The following is a 21,620-nucleotide window of genomic DNA, read 5'->3' on the forward strand; positions in this document are numbered from 1 at the left end:
TCGAAAAATAAGAGCTCAAATCATGACGTCGATGATGATCAGGCCGGAAAGACTGCGCTCTTGAAAGATGCCAGAGTTTCCGACTTGGAATTTCGACTTCGATGACGGTTCAAACGATTGTTCCCAGGCGGAATAACCAGTTGTGGTTATTGTAGTCTTTATATTCTGGTACCTCACTTAAGGTAATTAAATGAAATACATTCTGCAGATTCAAAATCAACAGTTATATTTACATTTCAACGGTATATTTCCTCATAACAACAGCAATTTATAACGGAAATGTTTATAAAGTGCATATCCCGGTGAGGACCCCCATTTTAGAGAGGTAAATTGCTAGATATGTTGTTTTTTATTACTCATTTTTGTGTATATTTGTTATTTTATTTTTTGTAACTAGATAGTTTAGCCAGGCCAGGGTTTTAGCTAAAGCACATGTATTGTAGTGATTTTCACAGAAAATGTACTACTACGGCATTAACGTCTGTTACATTTTTGTAAATAATGCTGAGCGATGAGTGCTTTTCTAGGTTGTTCGATTATTTAAAAGGGTGTCATATTTATACATCCGATTAAATATCAGCCTCATTTTTGAACGTGGCACGTGTATAACTACAACCAGTTAGCAAGTCGCATATTTCAGAACTTCCTAGTTCCGACTAGCACATTAGCAGTCGTCACTAGTTACCACGGCCACAAATTCGACCAATCAGACGAGGGAGTGTGATGTTTGATAACGCGTGATCCATATAATAAAAACAAATATTCTACATGCAAAGTGATAATCGGATGTCTTATTCAAACCCAGTTTGCAAGTTTATCATGATGTTTGCCCTTACTCATAGTAACTTGTCTTAACCCAAAACATTGTAGTGCAATATTAAGTGTCTCTTTCCTTGTAGAATGTTAACAGCTGCATAGAACACATTGTATTGCTAAAATGCGCAAAATTAATAGCTACACTCACCGACACAGGATACACTATCCCTCATGCTGGCCTTCACCAAACCGGTAAATTGCCCCCTAACTATAGCTGCACTTCTTCACATGGCCAGACTTATAGCAGTCTTTTCCCCTGTTAATGCTCATTCTTGAAAAATGTCATAAGGTCTGAAACAGACACCAGAGTCAACATACTGTACAAACAATTATCTAGGCTAAGTAATACAAAAATATTATTTATCTACTGCTCTTCTAACTAGTTCAAGTGTAGTCAGTGACTAGCCAAGACAGAGAAATTAAACACTTTATTCAATTCAAAATCAAATTTTATTTGTCACATACACATATTTAGAAGATGTTATTGCGAGTCTAGAGAAATGCTTGTGTTCCTAGACGCAACAGTGCAGTAGTATCTAACAATTCACAACAATCTACACAAATCTAAAAGTATTTATTTCAATACAGCACATGGATTCAACATGGATTAGGCACAGGTATCTGAGCTTGAGCATGAGCTTCCTGCAGGAATTTGTAGTCTTGCTGAGGTTGCTAATTAGCATTTAGATTTTTTTTAGGGTAAATTGAGACAAATATATTGATAAAACTCACCTTGTCTGAGAAAGAATTACACCAAACACATACTGTACTTAATTTGAAGTGTTTGTAAAATTCACCATCTAAAAAATGAATGGTGGAAAGACAATTGGAACCTTTGCTGTGTTTGGCCGCTGTGTCTGACTACAGCTGCATTGTTTTTAAAATGGCATTTAAACAAACGGACAAGTAATTCACAAGTAAAACATACACTTTCACATAAATGTTCACAGATTAATTTTTTTCTTTGTTGGTTTTTGGCCAATTTAAGATGATTTCAACCCAGTTGATTTATTTGGCACTTACTAAGATCATTTATTTGTTTTACATCTTAAATAAATGCAGCTATAGACTTTTCCTTACAGTAGGTAGATATACTTTTTCATATCTACCTTAAAACCAGGAAAGTAAAGCAGATAATGTGGGAGATGTTTATTATCACCTTGCAGTCTTTTTTTTCTTCTTTTTTACCAGTTTCCATCTCTGTGCAAAGGCATGGTCTTCAGGCTATGGAAGATGGCAAAACATTTTATTATAATAATTGATTGGAATTGCATGGCACTTTTCTAAACACCCAAAGCTCTTTGCAGTGTTTCCTTCGAAAGGCTGTGCATCTGTTGAAGGTAAAGAATATTCTAGGCGAGGGATTGGGAGGGATGGTAGGATTAGGGGGAAATAATAAAGGAAAATATATTTTAAAATATATATACATTATATGGGGGATTGATGCAGACAATTACATTGATGGAAGCCACAATCTATCTGCAATATCAAAACTGATCTGTACCCCCCCCCCAAAAAAAAAAATATATATAGAAAGAATATGATAGGCTATATTACTATTATAATGAAAGTATTGTAGAGAAACTAAAAACTAACAATGTTGCTCTATCAAATAGAATAACTCTGTGGTTGGAATGGAATCCATTGTGCTAGTTAGCTAGCTCATTTTAGATGAGAGTTACAAGTTAGCTATATCTAGTATAATAGTTAACTAAAAAAGAAAAAGACAACTTACCCTTTTGTCCTTTCTCAATGTTATGAACTTCAGTGGCCTTGCCGAATGTATTGGTGGTTCCCAGTTGTTTTGAACCTGGCATATTTAGTTACGTGTGTCGCTATCAAACCAACTTGGATCTCGGAAATCAATTCAATTCAAGGGCTTTATTGGCATGGGAAACATGTGTTAACATTGCCAAAGCAAGTGAGGTAGACAACATACAAAGTGAATATATAAAGTGAAAAACAACAAAAATTAACAGTAAACATTACAAATCTCCGACTTCTGATTTCAGTGCATTCAAGACACCTGGGAACTCGGGGGAAAAAACTAGCTCCGACTGGGAAAAATAGTTTTTAACGGTCATCCAACTTGGAATTCCAAATCGGTAACTCTTGCATCTTTCTAGAACTCAGACTTTCCGACCTAAAGATCATTGCCGTCGTGACTTTACCTATTTTTTTTTCCAAAGTTCGCAATTGTCTTGAAAGCACCATTGAACCTCAAACTTGAACTCAAAATATACCGAAACCGGTAAACGTGTTATTACACTCCCTCAGCTGGTAGGTCGTGTAGACAGGCCTTCTTTTTTCCTTTTTTTACTTGTAAACTCATGCGCAGAAATACGTCATCGCCCCGAACTGCGCATGTAAAGGCCGTCAAATGAAAGGCACTCCAATATGAAGTTGTTTACGAAAAGAAAAACGTGTCAGTTTGTCAATTTTATGAGGTTGGAGAAATTACATGTTCAGCTACTTATGACAATTTACAACTAAGGAATAATGTTTATCTTCTCTCAATTGGCTGCCGACTGACTGATCTACAAATAACTTTGCATCATAAATAACTACTCCATTTGTTGATCAGTCAGTCACAATATACCCATGATACACTGCAGTTTTTGATCTTCTCGAACATGGCCATTGACTTCTCAAACCCCAAACCAGTCTGCATCGTCTCTTTCGCAAGCGTTCCTGGAAGTCTCGCGATGTTGCGCCTCTGGGTTTAGAAACTCTAAGGGTCAAAAGGTTTTGATAGAGAGTATTTTGTTTTGTCTAAAAGAAACCTCTATTTTGGTTGTTTGAAATGGATACAGATGAAATCTCTGAATGAATGTGCAGATTTAATGTATCTTTTCTCTTGAGAGTATGGCCTAATAATGGTCAGTTGAGTTTGCCTCCTATTCAATCAATACCCAGCAGATCTTATAAATTAAATTATGAGACATGAAGTGAAATACTACACTTGACTGGACTAATTAGACTTGAACATACTGGACTGGTCCGGATTATCCCCAATTAAACAAAGTATATTTGAATTCCCACAGTACACTATAATTTTTCTGCTATTAGCTACAGTGGCAATACAAAGTATGTGAACCCTTTGGAATTACTTGGATTTCTGCATAAATTGGTCATAAAATTGGATCTGATCTTCGTCTAAGTCACAACAATAGACAAACAGTCTGCTTAAACTAATAACAAACAACTTCTGTTGAGCTTCAAATGGCAGACAGATAACCTAACATTCTCCTGCAAAATGTCTTGATGAACTTCGGAATTCATTTTTTTCCATTGATGATTGCAAGCTGTCCAGGCCCTGAGGCAGCTCCAAACTATGATGCTCCCTCCACCATACTTTACAGTTGGGATGAGGTTTTGAGGTTGGTGTGCTATTAGCTACAGTGGCAAGACAAAGTATGTGAACCCTTTGGAATTACCTGGATTTCTGCATAAATTGGTCATAAAATTGGATCTGATCTTCATCTAGGTCACAACAATAGACAAAGAGTCTGCTTAAACTAATAACAAACAATTACATCTTCATGTCTTTATTGAACACACTGTGTACACATTCGCAGTGCAGGTTGGGAAAAGTATGTGATTAACTGGTTGACCCTCCTTTGCCAGCAATAAACTTAACCAAACGTTTTCTGTAGTTGTGGATCAGACCTGCACAATGGTCAGTAGGAATTTTGGACCATTCATCTGTACAAAACTGTTTCAATTCAGCAATAATCTTGGGATGTCTGGTGTGAACCCCTCGAGACCACGCCACAGCATTTTATATCGGGTTGCGGTCAGGACTCTGTAGGCGTATTTTCTCCTGAAGCCATTCTGTTGTTGATTTACTTCTGTGTTTTGGGTCGTTGTCCTGTTGCATCACCCAACTTCTGTTGAGCTTCAAATGGCAGACAGATAACCTAACATTCTCCTGCAAAGTGTCTCGATAAACTTTGGAATTAATTTTTTCCATTGATGATTGCAAGCTGTCCAGGCCCTGAGGCATCCCCAAACTATGATGCTCCCTCCACCATACTTTACAGTTGGGGTGAGGTTTTGAGGTTGGAGTGCTGTACCCCCCCCCCCCCCCCCACACACACACACACACACATACACACACATATTGTTGTGTGTTCCTTCCAAACAACTCAAATTTAGTTTAATCTGTCCACAGAATATTTTGCCAGAAGCGCTGTGGAACATCCAAGTGTTCCTTTGCGAACTTCAGACGTGCAGCATTGTTTTGTTTTTGGAAAGCAGTGGCTTCTTCTCATGAACACCATTCTTGTTTAGTGTTTGACGTATCATAGACTCGTCAACAGAGGTGTTAGCATGTTCCAGAGATTTCTTTCAGTCTTTAGCTGACACTCTACGATTCCTCTTAACCTCATTGAGCATTCTGTGCTGTGCTCCTGCAGTCATCTTTGCAAGACGGCCACTCCTAGGGAGAGTAGCAACAGTGCTGAACTTTCTCCATTTCCAGACAATTTGTCTTACCATGGACTGATGAACATCAAGGCTTTTATAGATACTTTTGTAACCCATTCCAGCTTTATGCAAGTCAACAATTCTTAATCTTAGGTCTTCTGAGATATCTTTTGTTCAATGCATGGTTCACAATCAGGCAATACTTCTTGTAAATAGCAAACTCAAATTTTGTGAGTTTTTTTTATAGGGCAGGGCAGCTCTAACCAACATTTACAATCTCGTCTCATTGATTGGACTCCAGGTTAGCTGACTCCTGTCTCCAATTAGCTTTTGGAAAAGTCATTAACCTTGTGGTTCACATACTTTTTCCAACCTACACTGAATGTTTAAATGATGTATTCAATATAGACTAGAAAAATAAAATAATTTGTGTGTTATTAGTTTAAGCACAGTGTGTTTGTCTTTTGTTGTGACTAAAATGAAGATCAGGTCAAATTTTAAGACTAATTTATGCAGAAATCCAAGTAATTCCAAGGGGTTCACAGACTTTTTCTTGCCACAGTATATCTTCACCACCAGATGGCACCATGGACTATCATTGAGCTTTGTAAAATGGGAGAGCACAGGATTCGGCCCAATTTGAGTATAGTGCTTTACACCTATCCTACATAAGTGTTAAACATAAGTCCAATCTAGCCCTCCGCATAGCTACATAGATCTACAAATCACTGCTTTGTTGAAGGACGAGAATCGGGAGGAGTGACGCCACCTGATGTATGCCAAGCTTATGTACATGTTGCAGCAGTGTGTAGTAAGGACTGATTCCAAGATGTAAGAAGTGTGTAGGTCAGGAGGGCAGGAGACAAAAGTGTGTGTAGAATGTTGGAAAAAGCTGTATGTCAACTGTGGGGGTTCTCTGGGGATCAGAAGTGTCAGGTACAAGAGAGACAGGTAGAGGTTGTCAGGGTCATAGTGCAGAAGGTGTCGTATGCTGATGCATGGAGGAGAGGAGAGGATGATGGCCAAGGATAAGAGATCAGTTCCCTGTGAGTAGTAGGCCAATACAAAGTGATCTGAATAATATGTCATTCAGTACGGTTGGCTTCTTAGCATCATGTTTTTATAGAAGGGTGGGATATAGGTGCAGGGTTAGTTAGTGGTGCAATCCCCCCCACCCCCTTTTTAACTTCCCTTTTCACCACAGCCAGCACACTGTTTTTTGTATCACAAAGTAAGTGTAACGTGATCGACTACAACAGTGGAGGCTGCTGAGGGGAGGACTGCTCATAATAATGTCTGGAACGGGAACAAATGGAATGATACTGTTCCACTAAATCCGCTCCAGCCATTACCACAAGCCTGTCCTCCCCAATTAAGGTGCCACCAACCTCCTGTGGACTACACACTCCCGCACAGTAGGTGGTGGCATGCACATTCCAATTGTTGGTGGCCACAATAAATTAATGACACAAAAAAAACAGGTACAGTCAGGGCTGGCTCCAGGCATAAGCGACATAAGCGGAATAGTAGAATGCACAAGGTGCAAGTTCTAAATTTGGTTATGTCAGTCAATGACAGTCACTCAATTAGCCATCTCAGCTAACTATTTTTTTTATTTGTAAATTAGTCTAGACAGCTATCATGTCCGAATACCGACCGGTCACGCATTGCACTTGCCCAGGGGCCCTGACCTCCAGGGGGCCCCTTTTGATTTTGTTAGTTACTCTCACTCAGATATCATTAACATGGCTTAAGTCACAGCAAAATGTGTAGAATTGCGGGAAATGAGCTTCAAAACGTTATCTCCACCCCATGGCAAAATGGTAGAATTGCATGAAATTTGTTATAAAATTGCTAAATGTTCTCTCCGCCCCATGGCAAAATGTGTGGAACTGCAGAAAACTTGCTTTAAAACTGAAAAATATATAAAACATTTTGGAGGAACTCAGTCGGGGTCTCAACTTACTGAGTTAGAATAGTAGAATACACAAGGTGGAAGTTCGGGCCATGTAAGGGCCAGGTGAAAAAGTTATTTTTGCGCATATGATATTGGCTATAGGGCGCAAAATTGCTGGGACCATGGCTGGCAAGTGAGCTGCATCACTAAAATAACATGGTGGGACTGCGGTTGTGTTTGGGACCAGTTCTTGCGGTAGCGGGTGGGAGTTAGACGGAGTGTGGTATGAAAAGCTGTAGATGCAGGCTGGCGGGAGCAGAATGAAGAGATTGGTCCCACGAAGACCTCTACTGTGCACCATGACAGTGAAGCCTGTAACGTTAGAGCTGTTTATTACTATGTTAGTGTGAAAAGTAGGGAATTAGCTGGGAAACTGACAGATCAATAACATTACATTGCCATACTGTCTAATAAAAATTCACATTGCACTGAAAAAACATCAGAATATCAATATTTAATCATTTGGCTGATTTATCATTTGATTCAGGTCTAGTGTGAGTGAGGCAAAAATAATAGCTAACGTTAGCCAACATTTGGCCAGCTCTTTCTCTCTAACGGTAAATCGTCTGGCGAAAGCTAGCCAAGTTAATTTACTTCTGTTGAAACTGGAAAAAACTAAGGCTAAAAAACATTTCCATACAAACAACTGCTGTAATATAGTAATAATAGCCACTTCATATCACTATCTGACAGAGAGCTAGAGGATAGAGCTGACCTGGCTGTTGTAGCTACTAGCTAGTATAGCTAATTCATTCACCTCAGTTGAGAGGTGATGAAACATTAGCTAACGTTACAATACTAGCCCAGCACTGCGAATAAACAGTGGTTTAGTTTATTCTGTTAAGTTAAACAGCAGTTACCTTGCCAGCTACATCAGTCAACTAAAGAGTAGCCAGTTTCTGCTCTGCTTGCCTTCCAGAAGCTTTGCCTTCAAACAGCCTGTCAGCCTGCTCTGTAGTGTCCATGCAGACCTAAATCTAGCCGGCTGAACACTTTAAACAGCCCAACCAACCACTTCGAAGGCATCCGCATGGTACTTAAGCACACCATTGCCGCTTTTTGTATCACATTGCGATGATAAAACTGGGGGGGACAAAAAAGCAATTTCAGATTGGGGGGGACATGATCCCCCATCCCCAGTGAAAGTTGCACTCCTATAAAAAAGTACAATAATGTTTTAAGAGAACGTTGCGTTTAGTACAAACCAGTCTGCAACGTTACAAACGTTCAAGCTAACTGAACGCACCTATGGTGTGGTGCCTAGTTGGAAAAAAAGGTTGCCTACCCCTGCTCCAGGGTCCTGTGGTGAACAGACTGCTGTGCAAGGTATTGGGCAACAGCTTTCTTCCAGGGCCCATATTCACAAAGTGTCTTAGAGTAAGAATAATGATCTAGGATAACTTCCCCCTTGTCAATGTAATTTTACTTGGTGTGAAGGCTAAACTTATCCTAAAGTCAGTACTACTCTGGGATTCTTTGGGAATATGGGCCCTGGCCTGTCAGCAATGCCCACTTGAAATGCAACAACAACAAAAACATTAATAATAATTAGCTTAGTCAGTAACTTAGCTAAGTACTTAACAAAACACTAATGTGCACAAGCCCCCTAATCAGCCAAATTAAATTAAAACCACACACCAACTGATTAATGGACTGCCGAATGTATATTTTTTTCTCTTGCTTTGTTTGCTCTTTTCCATATTATGTCTCTCTGATAAACTACCCAGGAAAGGGCTGAACATAGCCCATATTAATATATGTAGCCTTAGAAATAAGGTTCATGAAATCAATAACTTGCTAACACCAGATAACATTTATATATTATCCATTTTTGAGACTCACTTAGATAATTAATTTGATGATACAGCAGTAGCAATACAAGGATATAACATCTATAGAAGAGACAGAAATGCTTATGGGGGATGTGTTGCTGTATATATTCAGAGCCATGTCCCTGTAATGCTTAGAGAATATATTATGTCAAGTGTTAGTGAAGTGTTGTGGTTGCCTTTTCTTTCGGGGTGTTGCTATAGGCCACCAAGTGCTAACAGTCAGTATGTAAATAATGTGTGAAATGCTTGATAGTGTGTGTGATGTAAACAGAGAGGTGTACTTTCTTGTGGACCAGCATATTGACGGGTTTTCATCAAACTGTCCACTCAAGAGGAAGTTTCTCACTGTAACCAGTGCCTGTAATCTGATCATCCACATGTATTGATCACATTTTTACTAATACTGTAGAACTTTGTTCTAAAGCTGTATCCATGCCCATTGGATGCAGTGATCACAATATAGTGGCTATATCCAGGAAAGCCAAAGTTCCAAAAGCTGGGCCTAAAATAATGTATAAGATCATACAAAAGATGTGGATGTGGATGATGTAAAAACTATTTGTTGGTCTAATGTGATTAATAAGGACCATCCAGACGCTGTACTTGATGAATTTATGAAATGTATTCTTTCAATTATTGATAAACAGGCACCTGTTAAGAAACTGACTTGTAGAACTGTTAAGGCTCCGTGGATTGATGAGGAATTGAAAAACTGTATGGTTGAAAGAGATGTGGCAAAAGGAGTTTACTAATAAGTCTGGCTGCACATCTGCCTGGCTGACTTATGTGACTTAACTCAACAAAAAAAAGAAGAAACTGTATTATGAAACCAAGATCAATGATATAAAGAATGATGGGAAAAAAAACATTGGAGTACTTTAAATGAAATTATGGGCAGAAAGACAAATTCAACTCCATTTTTCATCAAATCAGATGGCTTATTCGTCACAAAAACATTTGATATTTCCAATTATTTTAATGATTACTTAATTGGCAAAATGGGCAAACTTAGGCAGGAAATGCCAACTACGAACAGTGAGCCATCTTACTCATGCATAAAAATGTAAATAATGAAAGAAAACCATTGCAAGTTTGAATTTTGTAAAGTTAGTGTGGGAGAGATGGAAAATGTATTGCTATCAATCAATAATGAAAAAACTCTTGCCATTAACAACCTAGATGGAAAGCTACTGAGGATGGTAGCTGACTTTATAGCCACTCCTATCTGTCATATCTTTAATCTGAGCCTATTGGAAAGTCTTTGTCCTCAGACCTGGAGGGAAGCCAAGAGTAGTAAAGCTGGTTCTAACAACAGACCTATTAGCTTGCTAACAGCTCTTAGCAAACTGATGGGAAAAAATTGTGTTTGACCAAATACCAATGCTATTTCTCTGTAAACAACTTAACAGACTTTCAGCATGTTTATAGAGAAGGGCACTCAACATGTACTGCACTGACACAAATTACTGATGATTGGTTGAAAGAAATTGATAATAAGAAGATTGTGGGAGCTGTACTGTTAGATTTCAGTATAGCCTTTGATATTATTGACCATAACCTGTTGTTGAGAAAACATATGTGTTATGGCTTTTCAACCTCTGCCATATAACATTTGAGACGTGTAGTCCATTTGTCATTCCAATCTCCTTTGCATTAGCGTAGCCTCTTCTGTAGCCTGTCAACTATGTGTCTGTCTATCCCTGTTCTCTCCTCTCTGCACAGACCATACAAACGCTCCACACCGCGTGGCCGCGGCCACTCTAATCTGGTGGTCCCAGCGCGCACGACCCACATGGAGTTCCAGGTCTCCGGTAGCCTCTGGAACTGCCGATCTGCGGCCAACAAGGCAGAGTTCATCTCAGCCTATGCCTCCCTCCAGTCCCTCGACTTCTTGGCACTGACGGAAACATGGATCACCACAGATAACACTGCTACTCCTACTGCTCTCTCTTCGTCCGCCCACGTGTTCTCGCACACCCCGAGAGCTTCTGGTCAGCGGGGTGGTGGCACCGGGATCCTCATCTCTCCCAAGTGGTCATTCTCTCTTTCTCCCCTTACCCATCTGTCTATCGCCTCCTTTGAATTCCATGCTGTCACAGTTACCAGCCCTTTCAAGCTTAACATCCTTATCATTTATCGCCCTCCAGGTTCCCTCGGAGAGTTCATCAATGAGCTTGATGCCTTGATAAGCTCCTTTCCTGAGGACGGCTCACCTCTCACAGTTCTGGCGACTTTAACCTCCCCACGTCTACCTTTGACTCATTCCTCTCTGCCTCCTTCTTTCCACTCCTCTCCTCTTTTGACCTCACCCTCTCACCTTCCCCCTCTACTCACAAGGCAGGCAATACGCTCGACCTCATCTTTACTAGATGCTGTTCTTCCACTAACCTCACTGCAACTCCCCTCCAAGTCTCCGACCACTACCTTGTATCCTTTTCCCTCTTGCTCTCATCCAACACTTCCCACACTGCCCCTACTCGGATGGTATCGCGCCGTCCCAATCTTCGCTCTCTCTCCCCGCTACTCTCTCCTCTTCCATCCTATCATCTCTTCCCTCTGCTCAAACCTTCTCCAACCTATCTCCTGATTCTGCCTCCTCAACCCTCCTCTCCTCCCTTTCTGCATCCCTTGATTCTCTATGTCCCCTATCCTCCAGGCCGGCTCGGTCCTCCCCTCCTGCTCCGTGGCTCGACGACTCATTGCGAGCTCACAGAACAGGGCTCCGGGCAGCCGAGCGGAAATGGAGGAAAACTCGCCTCCCCTGCGGACCTGGCATCCTTTCACTCCCTCCTCTCTACATTTTCCTCTTCTGTCTCTGCTGCTAAAGCCACTTTCTACCACTCTAAAGTCCAAGCATCTGCCTCTAACCCTAGGAAGCTCTTTGCCACCTTCTCCTCCCTCCTGAATCCTCCTCCCCTCCCCCTCCTCCCTCTCTGCAGATGACTTCGTCAACCATTTTGAAAAGAAGGTCAACGACATCCGATCCTCGTTTGCTAAGTCAAACGACACCGCTGGTTCTGCTCACACTGCCCTACCCTGTGCTCTGACCTCTTTCTCCCCTCTCTCTCCAGATGAAATCTCGCGTCTTGTGACGGCCGGCCGCCCAACAACCTGCCCGCTTGACCCTATTCCCTCCTCTCTTCTCCAGACCATTTCCGGAGACCTTCTCCCTTACCTCACCTCGCTCATCAACTCATCCCTGACCGCTGGCTACGTCCCTTCTGTCTTCAAGAGAGCGAGAGTTGCACCCCTTCTGAAAAAACCTACACTCGATCCCTCTGATGTCAACAACTACAGACCAGTATCCCTTCTTTCTTTTCTCTCCAAAACTCTTGAACGTGCCGTCCTTGGCCAGCTCTCCCGCTATCTCTCTCAGAATGACCTTCTTGATCCAAATCAGTCAGGTTTCAAGACTAGTCATTCAACTGAGACTGCTCTTCTCTGTATCACGGAGGCCCTCCGCACTGCTAAAGCTAACTCTCTCTCCTCTGCTCTCATCCTTCTAGACCTATCGGCTGCCTTCGATACTGTGAACCATCAGATCCTCCTCTCCACCCTCTCCGAGTTGGGCATCTCCGGCGCGGCCCACGCTTGGATTGCGTCCTACCTGACAGGTCGCTCCTACCAGGTGGCGTGGCGAGAATCTGTCTCCTCACCACGCGCTCTCACCACTGGCATCCCCCAGGGCTCTGTTCTAGGCCCTCTCCTATTCTCGCTATACACCAAGTCACTTGGCTCTGTCATAACCTCACATGGTCTCTCCTATCATTGCTATGCAGACGACACACAATTAATCTTCTCCTTTCCCCTTCTGATGACCAGGTGGCGAATCGCATCTCTGCATGTCTGGCAGACATATCAGTGTGGATGACGGATCACCACCTCAAGCTGAACCTCGGCAAGACGGAGCTGCTCTTCCTCCCGGGAAGGACTGCCCGTTCCATGATCTCGCCATCACGGTTGACAACTCCATTGTGTCCTCCTCCCAGAGCGCTAAGAACCTTGGCGTGATCCTGGACAACACCCTGTCGTTCTCAACTAACATCAAGGCGGTGGCCCGTTCTTGTAGGTTCATGCTCTACAACATCCGCAGAGTACGACCCTGCCTCACACAGGAAGCAGCGCAGGTCCTAATCCACGCACTTGTCATCTCCCGTCTGGATTACTGCAACTCGCTGTTGGCTGGGCTCCCTGCCTGTGCCATTAAACCCCTACAACTCATCCAGAACGCCGCAGCCCGTCTGGTGTTCAACCTTCCCAAGTTCTCTCACGTCACCCTGCTCCTCCGCTCTCTCCACTGGCTTCCAGTTGAAGCTCGCATCCGCTACAAGACCATGGTGCTTGCCTACGGAGCTGTGAGGGGAACGGCACCTCAGTACCTCCAGGCTCTGATCAGGCCCTACACCCAAACAAGGGCACTGCGTTCATCCACCTCTGGCCTGCTCGCCTCCCTACCACTGAGGAAGTACAGTTCCCGCGCAGCCCAGTCAAAACTGTTCGCTGCTCTGGCCCCCCAATGGTGGAACAAACTCCCTCACGACGCCAGGACAGCGGAGTCAATCACCACCTTCCGGAGACACCTGAAACCCCACCTCTTTCAGGAATACCTAGGATAGGATAAAGTAATCCTTCTCACCCCCTTAAAAGATTTAGATGCACTATTGTAAAGTGGCTGTTCCACTGGATGTCTTAAGGTGAACGCACCAATTTGTAAGTCGCTCTGGATAAGAGCGTCTGCTAAATGACTTAAATGTAAATGTAAATGTATATCATGGATTCAGAGCTATCTATCTTATAGAACTCAGAGGGTTTTCTTTAATGAAAGCTTCTCTAATGTCAAACAAGTAAAGTGTGGTGTACCACAGGGAAGCTCTCTAGGCCCTGTACTCTTCTATTTTTACCAATGACCTGCCACTGGCATTAAACAAAGCATGCGTGTCCATGTATGCTGACGATTCAACCATACAGTGCCTTTGGGAAGTATTCAGACCCTTTGACTTTTGCAATATTTTGTTATGTTATAGCCTTATTCTAAAATGGATTTGATTTAAATAAATAAAAACATCCTCAGCAATCTATACACAATATCCCATAATGAGGAAGCGAAACATGTTTTTAGAAATTTTAGCAAATAAAAAGATATTAAAATAATGAAATACCTTATTTACATATGTAAGTATTCAGACCCTTTGCTATGAGACTCAAAATTTTAGCTCCGGTGCATCCTTTCCATTGATCCTCATTGAGATGTTTCTACAACTTGATTGGAGTCCACCTGTGGTAAATCAAATTGATTGGAAATTATTTGGAAAGGCACACACCTGTCTATATAAGATCCCACAGTTAACAGTCCATGTCAGAGCAAAAACCAAGCCATGAGGTCAAAGGAATTGTCCGTAGAGCTCTGAGACAGGATTGTTTTGATGCACAGATCTTGGGAACGGTACTAAAACATTTATGCAGCATTGAAGGTTCCCAAGAACACAGTGGCCCCCATCATTCTTAAATGGAAGAAGTTTGGAACCACCAAGTCTCTTCCTAGAGCTGGCCACCCGGCCAAACTGAGCAATCGGGGGAGAATGGCCTTGGTCAGGGAGGTGACCAAGAACCCAAGCTTGTAGCGTCATGCCCAAGAAGACTTGAGGCTGTAATCGCTGCCAAAAGAATTTCAACAAAATACTGAGTAAAGTGTCTGAATACTTATGTAAATGTGATATTTCAGTAGATAAAAAAAAAGCTTTATCATTATGCGGTATTGTGTGTAGATTGATGAGGGGGGAAACTATTTAATACATTTTCGAATAAGGCTGTAACGTAACAAAATGTGGATAATGTTAAGGGGTCTGAATAGTTTCCAAAGGCGCTGTATGTATATATACAATACCTGTCAAAAGTTTGGACACATCTACTCATTCAAGGGTTTTTCTTTATTTTTAGTATTTTCTACATTATATAATAATAGTGAATATATCAAAACTATGAAAGAGCACATATGGAATCATGTAGTAACCAAAAAGGTGTTAAACAAATCAAAATCTATTTTAGATTTTAGATTCTTCAAAGTAGCCACCCTTTGCCTTAATGACAGCGTTGCACACTCTTGGCATTCTCTCAACCACCTTCACTTGGAATGCTTTTCCAACAGTATTGAAGGAATTCCCACATATGCTGAGCACTTGTTGGCTACTTTTCCTTCATTCTGCGGTCCAACTCATCCCAAGCCATCTCAATTGGGTTGAGGTTGGGTGATTGTGGAGGCCAGGTTATCTGATGCAGCACTCCATCACTCTCCTTCTTGCTCAAATAGCCCTTACTTAGCCTTGGTTTGTGTTGTGTCATTGTCCTGTTGAAAACAAATGATAGTCCCACTAATCACAAACCAGATGCTATGGCGTATCGCTGCAGAATGCTGTGGTATACATGCTGGTTAAGTGTGCCTTGAATTCTAAATAAATCACAGACAGTGTCATCCAGGCTGTATCACATCCGACCATGATTGAGAGTCCCATAGGGCAGCGCACAATTGGCCCAGCATCGTCCAGGCTTGGCCGGGGTAGGGCGTCATTGTAAATAAGAATTTGTTCTTAACTGGCTTGCCTAGTTAAATAAAGGGTAAATAGAATAAATAAATAAAAACCAGCAAAGCACCCCCACACCATCACACCTCTTCCCCCATGCTTCACGGTTGGAACTACACATGCAGAGATAATCCGTTCAACCTTTTCTGCATCTCACAAAGACACAGAGGTTAGAACCAAAAATCTACAATTTGGCCTCATCAGACGAAAGAACAGATTTCCACCGGTCTAATGTCCATTGCTTGTGTTTCTTGGCCCAAGCAAGTCTCTTATTATTGGTGTCCTTTAGTAGTGGTTTCTTTGCAGCAATTAGACCACGAAGGCCTGATTCATGCAGTCTCCTCTGAACAGTTGATGTTCAGATGTGTATGTTATTTGAACTCTGTGAAGCATTTATTTGCGCTGCAATTTCTGAGGCTGGTAACTCGAATTAACTTATCCTCTGCAGCAGAGGTAATTCTGAGTCTTCCTTTCCTGTGGCAGTCCTCATGAGAGGCAGTTTTATCATAGTGCTTGATGGTTTTTGCGACTGCACTTGAAGAAACTTTCAAAGTTGTTGAAATTTTTCCAATTGACTGACCTTCATGTCTTAAAGTAATGATGGACTATTGTTTCTCTTTGCTTATTTGAGCTGTTCTTGCCATAATACGGACTTGGTATTTGACCAAATATGGCTACCTTCTGTATACCACCCCTACCTTGTCATACATAACTGATTGGCTCAAATGCATTAAGGAAAGAAATTCCACAAATGAACTTTAACAAGGCACACCTGTTAATTTAAATGCATTCCAGGTGACTACGTCATGAAGCTGGTTGAGAGAATGCCAAGAGTGTGCAAAGCTGTCATCAATGCAAAGGGTGGCTACTTTGAAGAATCTAAAATATATTTTGATTTGTTTAACACTTCTTTTTTGTTTACTACATAATTCCATGTGTTATTTCATAGTTTTGATGTCTTCACTATTATTCTACAATGTAGAAAATAGTAAAAAATAAAGAAAAACCCTTGAATGAGCAGGTGTGTCCAAACTTTTGACTGGTACTGTATATATAATGTTTTTTTTTAATTATCTTTAACTCGTCATTGTTGAAAAAGGACATGTAACCACTTCACTGTTAGTCTACACCTGTTATTTACAAAGCATGTGACAAATAACATTGGATTGGATTTGAAACACGAACCAATTTGCTGTGATTTATGATTACAATGGATTTATATGAATAAATGTGATCGTACTATGTGTACACACATATTATTGTATTATGATTTCTGTTTGTGTGTGTGATATGGAGGTTAGCTACGTGTTTATTTCGACATTATAGAAAAATAACTTTTATAAACAATGGCAACACTCAATCAATCAAAGGTATTTATAAAGCCCTTCTTACATCAGCTGATGTCACAAATTGTTACACAGAAACCCAGCCTAAAACCCCAAACAGCAAGCAATGTAGGTGTAGAAGCATGGTGGCTAGGAAATACTCCCTAGAAAGGCCAGAACCTAGCAATAAACCTAGAGAGAAACCATGCTATGAGGGGTGGCCAGTCCTCTTCTTGCTGTGCCGGGTGGAGATTATAACAGAACATGGCCAAGATGTTCAAATGTTCATAGATGACCAGCAGGGTCAAATAATAATTATCACAGTGGTTGTAGTGGGTGCAACAGGTCAACACCTCAGGAATAAATGTCAGTTGGCATTTCATAGCCAATCATTCAGAGTATCTTTACAGCTCCTGCTGCCTCTAGAGAGTTGAAAACAGCAGGTCTGGGACAAGGTAGCATGTCCGGTGAAAAGGTCAGGGTTTCATAGCCACAGGCAGAACAGTTGAAACTGGAGCAGCAGCACGACCAGGTGGACTGGAGACAGCAAGGAGTCATCAGGCCAAGTAGTCCTAAGGCATGGTCCTAGGGCTCAGGTCTTCAGAGAAAAAGAGAGAGAGAAAAAGATAAAGAATTAGAGAGAGCATATTTAATTCACAATATCTCTTTGAATATCTCTTTGTTTCTTGGGACCTAGAACTAACATCTCTGTTTTGTCCCAATTTAAAAGTAGAACATTTGCTGCCATCCACTTCCTTATGTCTGAAACACAGGATTCCAGGGAGGGCAATTTTCAATAAAGCTGAAATCAACAGAAGTTTTATATCAACAAAACATTGACTAAAAATTATCTATAATTCTGCAATAAAAACATAAAAAACTCACTAAATCAACCAACACTGCCATGTTGATCTGAGCCTTGCTGTTAGAAAACCACATTAGTGTCCGACTTCCGGCTGTCACAGATGCACCTCGCCCGACTTTACTCCTCGACTTCCGTCTACGGTCACTAGCTAGCTATCTTCTTCTTCTCTGATATCATGGAGGTCTGCAAACAATCGTTTAAGTGTATTTCCCCAACTACTGTGCTGGAATGTACGATCACTCATGATCTTCCCAATTCTGTACTACCATGAAAATAAAATAGGAACCAAATAAATCCCTACTAACTTCTACCACACGCTCCCCCTCCCCCCCAAAAAACCTCCCCAACACCCTACCCCATTAAAACTTGATCTACAGTGGGGCAAAAAAGTATTTAGTCAGCCACCAATTGTGCAAGTTCTCCCACTTAAAAAGATGAGAGAGGCCTGTAATTTTCATCATAGGTACACTTCAACTATGACAGACAAAATGAGAATACTTAATAAAATGCAAATTAATTACTTAAAAATCATACAATGTGATTTCCTGGGTTTTTGTTTTAGATTCCGTCTCTCACAGTTGAAGTGTACCTTTGATAAAAATGGCATACCTCTACATGCTTTGTAAGTAGGAAAACCTGCAAAATCGGCAGTGTATCAAATATTTGTTCTCCCCACTGTATAGTCAATAACACAATAGAAAAAAATCTATATAGAGTGTGTGCAAATTAGGTACGTTTAGGGAGGTAAGCCAATAAATAGGTCATAGTGGTGAAATCATTCAAATTTAGCAATTAAACCCTGGAGTGATAGATGAATGTGCAAGTAGAGATACTGGGGTGCAATGGAGCAACAACAACAAAAAAACAATATGGGGATGAAGTAGTTGGATGGGCTATTTACAGATGGGCTATGTACAGTTGCAGTGATCTGTGAGCTGCTCTGACAGCTGATGCTTAAAGTTAGTGAGGGAGATATGAGTCTCCAGCTTCAGTGATTTTTGCAATTAGTTCCAGTCATTGGCAGCAGAGAACTGGAAGGAAAGGCGGCCAAATGAGGAATAGGATTTGGGGGTGACCAGTACCTGCTGCAGCACGTGCTACGGGTGGGTGCTGCTATGGTGACCAGTGAGCTGAGATAAGGCGGGGCTTTACCAAGCAAAGACTTATAGATGACCTGGAGCCAGTGGGTTAGGCGACGAATATGAAGCAAGGGCCAGCCAACGAGAGCATACAGGTCACAGTGGTGGGCTTTGGTGACAAAACGGATGGCACTGTGATAGACTGCATCCAATTTCCTGATTAGAGTGTTGGAGTTTTTTTCATAAATGACATCGCCGAAGTCAAGGATCGGTAGGATAGTCAGTTTTATGAGGGTATGTTTGGCAGCATGAGTGAAGGATGCTTTGTTGCGAAATAGGAAGCCAATTCAAGATTTAATTTTGGATTGGAGATGCTTAATGTGAGTCTGGAAGGAGAGTTTGCAGTCTAACCAGACACCTAGGTATTTGTAGTTGTCCACATATTCTAAGTCGGAACCATCCAGAGTAGTGATGCTGGACGGGCGGGCAGGTGTGGGCAGCGATCGGTTGAAGAGCATGTATTTAGTTTTCCTTGCATTTAAGAGCAGTTGGAGGCCACGGAAGGAGAGTTGTATGGCATTGAAGCTCGTCTGGAGGTTTGTTAAGAACCTCTACTGACTCCCCATCCCGCATGCGGGAGCGTAATCATCGCCTGAAACTAATTAGCATAATGCAACGGACATAAATATCCATAGAAAATATTCCTATTCATGAAAATCACAAATGAAATATGTTGAGACACGACTTAGCCTTTTGTTAATCACCCTGTCATCTCAGATTTTCAAAATATGCTTTACAGCCAAAGCTAGACAAGCATTTGTGTAAGTTTATTGATAGCCTAGCATAGCATTTTGTCCAGCTAGCAGCAGGTAACTTGGTCACGGAAATCAGAAAAGCAATCAAATTAAATAGTTTGCCTTTGATGAGCTTCGAATGTTTTCACTCATGAGACTCCCAGGTAGATAGCCAAAGTTCATTTGTTCCCGAAAGATTATTTTTGTAGGCGAAATAGATCCGTTTGTTCTTCATGTTTGGCTGAGAAATCGCCCGGAAATTGCAGTCACGAAAACAGCTAAAAATATTCCAAATTAGCTCCATAATATCGACAGAAACATGGCAAACCTTGTTTATAATCAAACCTCAAGGTGTTTTTCTAATATCTATTCGATAATATATCCGTCGGGACAATTCGTTTTTCAGTAGGACCGATTGGAGTAATGGCTACCTCTGTATTTTACACGAGAGTCACCCTGGGAGTCATCAGGTGACCACTTACGCAATGTAGCCGCCTACGGCTATTCTTCAACATAAATGCGTAAAACTACGTCACAATGCTGTAGACACCCTGGGGAATACGTAGAAAGCGTAAGCTGGTTGATGGCACATTCACAGCTCAATAGGGACTCATTGGAACGCAGCGCTTTCGAAATATGGGGCACTTCCGGATTGGATTGTTCTCAGGCTTTCGCCTGCAACATCAGTTTTGTTATACTCACAGACAATATCTTTACAGTTTTGGAAACGTTAGAGTGTTTTCTATCCAAAGCTGTCAATTATATGCATATTCTAGCATCTTGTCCTGACGAAATATCCCGTTTAAAACGGGAACGTTTTTTTAAAGAAAAAATGAAAATACTGCCCCTAGAGTCGCAACAGGTTTAACACAGTGTCCAAAGAAGGGCCAGAAGAAGGGCCAGAAGTATACCTCTGCGTAGAGGTGGATCAGAGAATAATCAGCAGCAACAGCGACATCATTGATGTTTACAGAGAATTGAACCCTGTGGCACCCCCGTAGAGACTGCCAGAGGTCCGGACAACAGGCCCTCCAATTTGACACACTGAACTCTGTCTGAGAAGTAGTTGGTGAACCAGGCGAGGCAGTCATTTGAGAAACCAAGGCTGTTGAGTCTGCCGATAAGAATGTAGTGATTGACAGAGTCGAAAGCCTTGGCCAGATCAATGAATACGGCTGCACAGTATTGTCTTTTATCGATGGCAGATATGATATCGTTTAAGACCTTGAGCGTGGCTGAAGTGCGCCCATGACCAGCTCGGAAACCAGATTGCATAGCAAGGTATGCTGGGATTTGAAATGGTTGGTGATCTGTTTGTTAACTTGGCTTTCGAAGACCATTGAAAGACAGGTTGGGATAGATATAGGTCTGTAACAGTTTGGGTCTAGAGTGTCTCCCCCTTTGAAGAGGAAGATGACCGCGGCAGGTTTCCAATCTTTGGGGGATCTCAGAGGGGTTGCAACAATTGTGGCGGATAATTTTAGAAAGAGAGGGTCCAGATTGTCTAGCCCAGCTGATTTGTAGGGGTCCTGATTTTGCAACCCTTTCAGAACATCAGATAGAGGACTCATCTTTGTATCTGTGCCATTATAGCATCTGTGACAGCATTGAGGCTATCTCGATTTAAAAATAGTCAATTGTATTATTCTTGAATTGGCTGATTGCTCCCAACTCATAGGAATCCCCACCCAGTTGACTACTTTAAAATAGTGGAAGCCCTCAATGGCAATGTCCATGCTAAAATGTGTTTTATAAACTGGGTGGGTCGAGCCCTGAATGCTGATTGTCAGACAGCCGTGTACCATGGGTATGACAAAACATTTCCTTTCACTGCTCTAATTACATTGGTAACCAGTTTATAATAGCAATAAGGGGTTTGTGATATATGGCCAATATATCACGGCTAGGGGCTGTGTCCAGGCACCCTGCATTGCTTTGTGAATAAG

General features: G+C 41.6%; 1 protein-coding gene and 1 long non-coding RNA gene across 2 annotated transcripts in view; one reads left to right on the forward strand and one right to left on the reverse strand.

Annotated features, from left to right (window-relative positions):
* The first annotated feature begins 95 nt into the window (after positions 1 to 95).
* The window catches only part of fignl1 (fidgetin-like 1), a 31,590-nt gene continuing 10,065 nt past the window's right edge, over positions 96 to 21,620 (forward strand). The window contains exon 1 of the mRNA XM_029640926.2: positions 96 to 182. The gene's annotated coding sequence lies outside the window, so the exon portion shown is untranslated. The remainder of the gene's footprint in view (positions 183 to 21,620) is intronic.
* LOC135565580 (uncharacterized) lies at positions 16,963 to 18,153 on the reverse strand. The gene is made up of 2 exons (XR_010461704.1): positions 17,822 to 18,153; positions 16,963 to 17,534 (listed from the first exon to the last, which is right to left on the reverse strand). It is a non-coding gene; the product is annotated as an uncharacterized LOC135565580 (long non-coding RNA).

Source organism: Oncorhynchus nerka, linkage group LG28 (genome assembly GCF_034236695.1).
Source record: "Oncorhynchus nerka isolate Pitt River linkage group LG28, Oner_Uvic_2.0, whole genome shotgun sequence".
Classification (NCBI taxonomy): domain Eukaryota; kingdom Metazoa; phylum Chordata; class Actinopteri; order Salmoniformes; family Salmonidae; genus Oncorhynchus; species Oncorhynchus nerka.